General features: G+C 41.2%; 4 non-coding genes across 4 annotated transcripts; all 4 read left to right on the forward strand.

The window, feature by feature from the left end:
- The first annotated feature begins 1,273 nt into the window (after window positions 1–1,273).
- Window positions 1,274–1,347, forward strand: trnan-guu (transfer RNA asparagine (anticodon GUU)). The gene has a single exon. It is a non-coding gene; the product is annotated as a tRNA-Asn (tRNA).
- A 415-nt stretch (window positions 1,348–1,762) lies between these two features.
- trnan-guu (transfer RNA asparagine (anticodon GUU)) lies at window positions 1,763–1,836 on the forward strand. Its single transcript has one exon. It is a non-coding gene; the product is annotated as a tRNA-Asn (tRNA).
- Window positions 1,837–2,251: 415 nt separating this feature from the next.
- Window positions 2,252–2,325, forward strand: trnan-guu (transfer RNA asparagine (anticodon GUU)). The gene has a single exon. It is a non-coding gene; the product is annotated as a tRNA-Asn (tRNA).
- A 3,850-nt stretch (window positions 2,326–6,175) lies between these two features.
- Window positions 6,176–6,249, forward strand: trnan-guu (transfer RNA asparagine (anticodon GUU)). Its single transcript has one exon. It is a non-coding gene; the product is annotated as a tRNA-Asn (tRNA).
- Window positions 6,250–7,500: the final 1,251 nt, after the last annotated feature.

Genomic DNA, 7,500 nt, shown 5'->3' on the forward strand with positions numbered 1-7,500 from the left:
TCCACCCAACAGAAATGTTATATAACATGATGCTTCTTATCTGAGCTTTTGCATGCCCAGAAGGCTTCATATAACAAAAATACATGGTCTCTTTGGCGCAATCGGTTAGCGCGTTCGGCTGTTAACCGAAAGGTTGGTGGTTCAAGCCCACCCAGGGACGTAAAGTGTCGTTCTTACAGTTTTTACTGCAATTAAACTACATATTTCTCATACTATTTCTTTATCACCCAAAAGAAATGTTACATGACATGATGCTTCTTGTCTGAGCTTTTGCAGCCCCAGAAAGCTTCATTTAGGAAAGAAGTGTGGTCTCTGTGGCGCTATCGGTTGTTAACCAAAAAGGTTGGTGGTTCATGCCCACCCAGGGTAGAAAAGTGCATTTTTTCCTAATTTAACAGCAGTTAAACTACATATGTCACATGCAAGGTCATTTCTACCCAACAGAAATGTTATTTGACATGATGCTTCTTATCTGAGCTTTTGCATGCCCAGAAGGCTTCAAATAGAAAAGTAACATGGTCTCTGTGGCGCAATCGGTTAGCGCGTTCGGCTGTTAACCAAAAGGTTGGTGGTTCAAGCCCACCCAGGGACGTAAAGCTTTATTTAGGAAAGATGTGTGGTCTCTGTGGCGCTTTCGGTTGTTAACCAAAAAGGTTGGTGGTTCATGCCCACCCAGGGTAGAAAAGTGCATTTTTTCCTAATTTAACAGCAGTTAAACTAGATATGTCACATGCAAGGTCATTTCCACCCAACAGAAATGTTATTTGACATGATGCTTCTTATCTGAGCTTTTGCATGCCTAGAAGGCTTCAAATAAGAAAGTAGTATGATCTCTGTGGCGCAATAGGTTAGCGCGTTCGGCTGTTAACCGAACGGTTGGTGGTTCAAGCCCACCCAGGGACGTAAAGTGTCTTTGTTGCCATTTTTTATTTAGTTAAACTACATATGTCTCATGCAAGGTCTTTCCCACCCAATAGAAATGTTATATGACATGATGCTTCTTATCTGAGCTTTTGCATGCCCAGAAGGCTTCATATAGCAAAATTACATGGTCTCTGTGGTGCAATCGGTTAGCGCGTTCGGCTGTTAACCGACAGGTTGGTGGTTCAAGCCCACCCAGGGTAGAAAAGTACATTTTTTCCTAATTTAACAGCAGTTAAACTACATATGTCACATGCAAGGTCATTTCTACCCAACAGAAATGTTATTTGACATGATGCTTCTTATCTGAGCTTTTGCATGCCCAGAAGGCTTCAAATAGAAAAGTAACATGGTCTCTGTGGCGCAATCGGTTAGCGTGTTCGGCTGTTAACCGAAAGGTTGGTGGTTCAAGCCCACCCAGGGACGTAAAGTGTCGTCCTTACGATTTTTACTGCAATTAAACTTCAAGCCCACCCAGGGACGTAAAGTGTCGTTCTTACAGTTTTTACTGCAATTAAACTACATATTTCTCATACTATTTCTTTATCACCCAAAAGAAATGTTACTTGACATGATGCTTCTTGTCTGAGCTTTTGCAGCCCCAGAAAGCTTCATTTAGGAAAGAAGTGTGGTCTCTGTAGCTTTATCGGTTGTTAACCAAAAAGGTTGGTGGTTCATGCCCACCCAGGGTAGAAAAGTGCATTTTTTCCTAATTTAACAGCAGTTAAACTACATATGTCACATGCAAGGTCATTTCCACCCAACAGAAATGTTATTTGACATGATGCTTCTTATCTGAGCTTTTGCATGCCCAGAAGGCTTCAAATAGAAAAGTAGCATGGTCTCTGTGGCGCAATCGGTTAGCGCGTTCGGCTGTTAACCGAAAGGTTGGTGGTTCAAGCCCACCCAGGGATGTAAAGTGTCGTCCTTACGATTTTTACTGCAATTAAACTTCAAGCCCACCCAGGGACGTAAAGTGTCGTTCTTACAGTTTTTACTGCAATTAAACTACATATTTCTCATACTATTTCTTTATCACCCAAAAGAAATGTTACATGACATGATGCTTCTTGTCTGAGCTTTTGCAGCCCCAGAAAGCTTCATTTTGGAAAGAAGTGTGGTCTCTGTGGCGCTATCGGTTGTTAACCAAAAAGGTTGGTGGTTCATGCCCACCCAGGGTAGAAAAGTGCATTTTTTCCTAATTTAACAGCAGTTAAACTAGATATGTCACATGCAAAGTCATTTCCACCCAACAGAAATGTTATATGACATGATGCTTCTTATCTGAGCTTTTGCATGCCCAGAAGGCTTCAAATAGAAAAGTAGCATGGTCTCTGTGGCGCAATCGGTTAGCGCGTTCGGCTGTTAACCGAAAGGTTGGTGGTTCAAGCCCACCCAGGGACGTAAAATGTCGTTCTTACGATTTTTACTGCAATTAAACTACATATTTCTCATACCATGTCTCTATCACCCAAAAGAAATGTTACATTACATTATGCTTCTTGTCTGAGCTTTTGCAGCCCCAGAAAGCTTCATTTGGGAAAGATGTGTGGTCTCTGTGGCGCTATCGGTTGTTAACCAAAAAGGTTGGTGGTTCATGCCCACCCAGGGTAGAAAAGTGCATTTTTTCCTAATTTAACAGCAGTTAAACTAGATATGTCACATGCAAGGTCATTTCCACCCAACAGAAATGTTATTTGACATGATGCTTCTTATCTGAGCTTTTGCATGCCTAGAAGGCTTCAAATAAGAAATTAGCATGGTCTCTGTGGTGCAATAGGTTAGCGCGTTCGGCTGTTAACCGAAAGGTTGGTGGTTCAAGCCCACCCAGGGACGTAAAGTGTCTTTGTTGCCATTTTTTATTCAGTTAAACTACATATGTCTCATACTATTTCTTTATCACCCAAACGAAATGTTACATGACATTATGCTTCTTGTCTGAGCTTTTGCAGCCCCAGAAAGCTTCATTTAGGAAAGAAGTGTGGTCTCTGTGGCTTTATCGGTTGTTAACCAAATAGGTTGGTGGTTCATGCCCACCCAGGGTAGAAAAGTGCATTTTTTCCTAGTTTAAAAGCAGTTAAACTACATATGTCACATGCAAGGTCATTTCCACCCAACAGAAATGTTATTTGACATGATGCTTCTTATCTGAGCTTTTGCATGCCCAGAAGAAGGCTTCAAATAGAAAAGTAGCATGGTCTCTGTGGGGCAATAGGTTAGCGCGTTCGGCTGTTAACCGAAAGGTTGGTGGTGCAAGCCCACCCAGGGACGTAAAGTGTCGTTCTTACAATTTTTACTGCAATTAAACTTCAAGCCCACCCAGGGACGTAAAGTGTCATTCTTACAATTTTTACTGCAATTAAACTACATATTTCTTATACTATTTCTTTATCACCCAAAGGAAATGTTACATGACATGATGCTTCTTGTCTGAGCTTTTGCAGCCCCAGAAAGCTTCATTTAGGAAAGAAGTGTGGTCTCTGTGGCTTTATCGGTTGTTAACCAAAAAGGTTGGTGGTTCATGCCCACCCAGGGTAGAAAAGTGCATTTTTTCCTAATTTAACAGCAGTTAAACTAGATATGTCACATGCAAGGTCATTTCATTGTTATTTTCATTGTTATTTGACATGATGCTTCTTATCTGAGCTTTTGCATGCCTAGAAGGCTTCAAATAGAAAGTAGTATGGTCTCTGTGGCGCAATCGGCTGTTAACCGAAAGGTTGGTGGTTCAAGCCCACCCAGGGACGTAAAGTGTCGTTCTTACGGTTTTTACTGCAATTAAACTACATATTTCTCATACTATGTCTTTATCACCCAAAAGAAATGTTACATGACATTATGCTTCTTGTCTGAGCTTTTGCAGCCCCAGAAAGCTTTATTTAGGAAAGATGTGTGGTCTCTGTGGCGCTATCGGTTGTTAACCAAAAAGGTTGGTGGTTCATGCCCACCCAGGGTAGAAAAGTGCATTTTTTCCTAATTTAACAGCAGTTAAACTAGATATGTCACATGCAAGGTCAATTCCACCCAACAGAAATGTTATTTGACATGATGCTTCTTATCTGAGCTTTTGCATGCCTAGAAGGCTTCAAATAAGAAAGTAGTATGGTCTCTGTGGCGCAATAGGTTAGCGCGTTCGGCTGTTAACTGAAAGGTTGGTGGTTCAAGCCCACCCAGGGACGTAAAGTGTCGTTCTTACAATTTTTACTGCAATTAAACTACATATTTCTCATACTCTTTCTTTATCATCCAAAAGAAGTGTTACATGACATGATGCTTCTTGTCTGAGCTTTTGCAGCCCCAGAAAGCTTCATTTAGGAAAGAAGTGTGGTCTCTGTGGCGCTATCGGTTGTTAACCAAAAAGGTTGGTGGTTCATGCCCACCCAGGGTAGAAAAGTGCATTTTTTCCTAATTTAACAGCAGTTAAACTACATATGTCACATGAGAGGTCATTTCCACCCAACAGAAATGTTATATGACATGATGCTTCTTATCTGAGCTTTTGCATGCCCAGAAGGCTTCATATAGCAAAAATACATGGTCTCTGTGGCGCAATCGGTAAGCGCGTTCTGCTGTTAACCGAAAGGTTGGTGGTTCAAGCCCACCCAGGGACGTAAAGTGTCGTTCTTACGGTTTTTACTGCAATTAAACTACATATTTCTCATACTATGTCTTTATCACCCAAAAGAAATGTTACATGACATTATGCTTCTTGTCTGAGCTTTTGCAGCCCCAGAAAGCTTTATTTAGGAAGGATGTGTGGTCTCTGTGGCGCTATCGGTTGTTAACCAAAAAGGTTGGTGGTTCATGCCCACCCAGGGTAGAAAAGTGCATTTTTTTCCTAATTTAACAGCAGTTAAACTAGATATGTCACATGCAAGGTCATTTCCACCCAACAGAAATGTTATTTGACATGATGCTTCTTATCTGAGCTTTTGCATGCCTAGAAGGCTTCAAATAAGAAATTAGCTTGGTCTCTGTGGTACAATAGGTTAGCGCGTTCGGCTGTTAACCGAAAGGTTGGTGGTTCAAGCCCACCCAGGGACGTAAAGTGTCTTTGTTGCCATTTTTTATTCAGTTAAACTACATATGTCTCATACTATTTCTTTATCACCCAAAAGAAATGTTACATGACATGATGCTTCTTGTCTCAGCTTTTGCAGCATCAGAAAGCTTCATTTAGGAAAGAAGTGTGGTCTCTGTGGCGCTATCGGTTGTTAACCAAAAAGGTTGGTGGTTCATGCCCACCCAGGGTAGAAAAGTGAATTTTTTCCTAGTTTAACAGCAGTTAAACTACATATGTCACATGCAAGGTCATTTCCACCCAACAGAAATGTTATTTAACATGATGCTTCTTATCTGAGCTTTTGCATGCCCAGAAGGCTTCAAATAGAAAAGTAGCATGGTCTCTGTGGCGCAATCGGCTGTTAACCGAAAGGTTGGTGGTTCAAGCCCACCCAGGGACGTAAAGTGTCGTTCTTACGGTTTTTACTGCAATTAAACTACATATTTCTCATACTATGTCTTTATCACCCAAAAGAAATGTTACATGACATGATGCTTCTTGTCTGAGCTTTTGCAGCCCCAGAAAGCTTTATTTAGGAAAGATGTGTGGTCTCTGTGGCGCTATCGGTTGTTAACCAAAAAGGTTGGTGGTTCATGCCCACCCCGGGTAGAAAAGTGCATTTTTTTCCTAATTTAACAGCAGTTAAACTAGATATGTCACATGCAAGGTCATTTCCACCCAACAGAAATGTTATTTGACATGATGCTTCTTATCTGAGCTTTTGCATGCCTAGAAGGCTTCAAATAAGAAAGTAGTATGGTCTCTGTGGCGCAATAGGTTAGCGCGTTCGGCTGTTAACCGAAAGGTTGGTGGTTCAAGCCCACCCAGGGACGTAAAGTGTCTTTCTTACGGTTTTTACTGCAATTAAACTACATATTTCTCATACTATGTCTTTATCACCCAAAAGAAATGTTACATGACATGATGCTTCTTGTCTGAGCTTTTGCAGCCCCAGAAAGCGTCATTTAGGAAAGAAGTGTGGTCTCTGTGGCTTTATCGGTTGTTAACCAAAAAGGTTGGTGGTTCATGCCCACCCAGGGTAGAAAAGTGCATTTTTTCCTAATTTAACAGCAGTTAAACTACATATGTCACATGCAAGGTCATTTCTACCCAACAGAAATGTTATTTGACATGATGCTTCTTATCTGAGCTTTTGCATGCCCAGAAGGCTTCAAAAAGAAAAGTAGCATGGTCTCTGTGGCGCAATCGGTTAGCGCGTTCGGCTGTTAACCGAAAGGTTGGTGGTTCAAGCCCACCCAGGGACGTAAAGTGTCGTTCTTACAGTTTTTACTGCAATTAAACTACATATTTCTCATACTATTTCTTTATCACCCAAAAGAAATGTTACATGACATGATGCTTCTTGTCTGAGCTTTTGCAGCCCCAGAAAGCTTCATTTAGGAAAGAAGTGTGGTCTCTGTGGCTTTATCGGTTGTTAACCAAAAAGGTTGGTGGTTCATGCCCACCCAGGGTAGAAAAGTGCATTTTTTCCTAGTTTAACAGCAGTTAAACTACATATGTCACATGCAAGGTCATTTCCACCCAACAGAAATGTTATTTGACATGATGCGTCTTATCTGAGCTTTTGCATGCCCAGAAGGCTTCAAATAGAAAAGTAGCTTGGTGTCTGTGGCGCAATAGGTTAGCGAGTTCGGCTGTTAACCGAAAGGTTGGTGGTTCAAGCCCACCCAGGGACGTAAAGTGTCGTTCTTACAATTTTTACTGCAATTAAACTACATATTTCTCATACTATTTCTTTATCACCCAAAAGAAATGTTACATGACATGATGCTTCTTGTCTGAGCTTTTGCAGCCCCAGAAAGCGTCATTTAGGAAAGAAGTGTGGTCTCTGTGGCTTTATCGGTTGTTAACCAAAAAGGTTGGTGGTTCATGCCCACCCAGGGTAGAAAAGTGCATTTTTTCCTAATTTAACAGCAGTTAAACTAGATATGTCACATACAAAGTCATTTCCACCCAACAGAAATGTTATTTGACATGATGCTTCTTATCTGAGCTTTTGCATGCCCAGAAGGCTTGAAATAGAAAAATAGCATGGTCTCTGTGGCACAATCGGTTAGCGCGTTCGGCTGTTAACCGAAAGGTTGGAGGTTCAAGCCCACCCAGGGACGTAAAGTGTCGTTGTTACAGTTTTTACTGCAATTAAACTACATATTTCTCATACTATTTCTTTATCACCCAAAAGAAATGTTACATGACATGATGCTTCTTGTCTCAGCTTTTGCAGCATCAGAAAGCTTCATTTAGGAAAGAAGTGTGGTCTCTGTGGCGCTATCGGTTGTTAACCAAAAAGGTTGGTGGTTCATGCCCACCCAGGGTAGAAAAGTGCATTTTTTCCTAGTTTAACAGCAGTTAAACTACATATGTCACATGCAAGGTCATTTCCACCCAACAGAAATGTTATTTGACATGATGCTTCTTATCTGAGCTTTTGCATGCCAAGAAGGCTTCAAATAGAAAAGTAGCATGGTCTCAGTGGCGCAATCGGTTAACGCGTT

The sequence above is a fragment of the Denticeps clupeoides genome, unplaced genomic scaffold (assembly GCF_900700375.1).
Source record: "Denticeps clupeoides unplaced genomic scaffold, fDenClu1.1, whole genome shotgun sequence".
NCBI classification, from domain to species: Eukaryota; Metazoa; Chordata; class Actinopteri; order Clupeiformes; family Denticipitidae; genus Denticeps; species Denticeps clupeoides.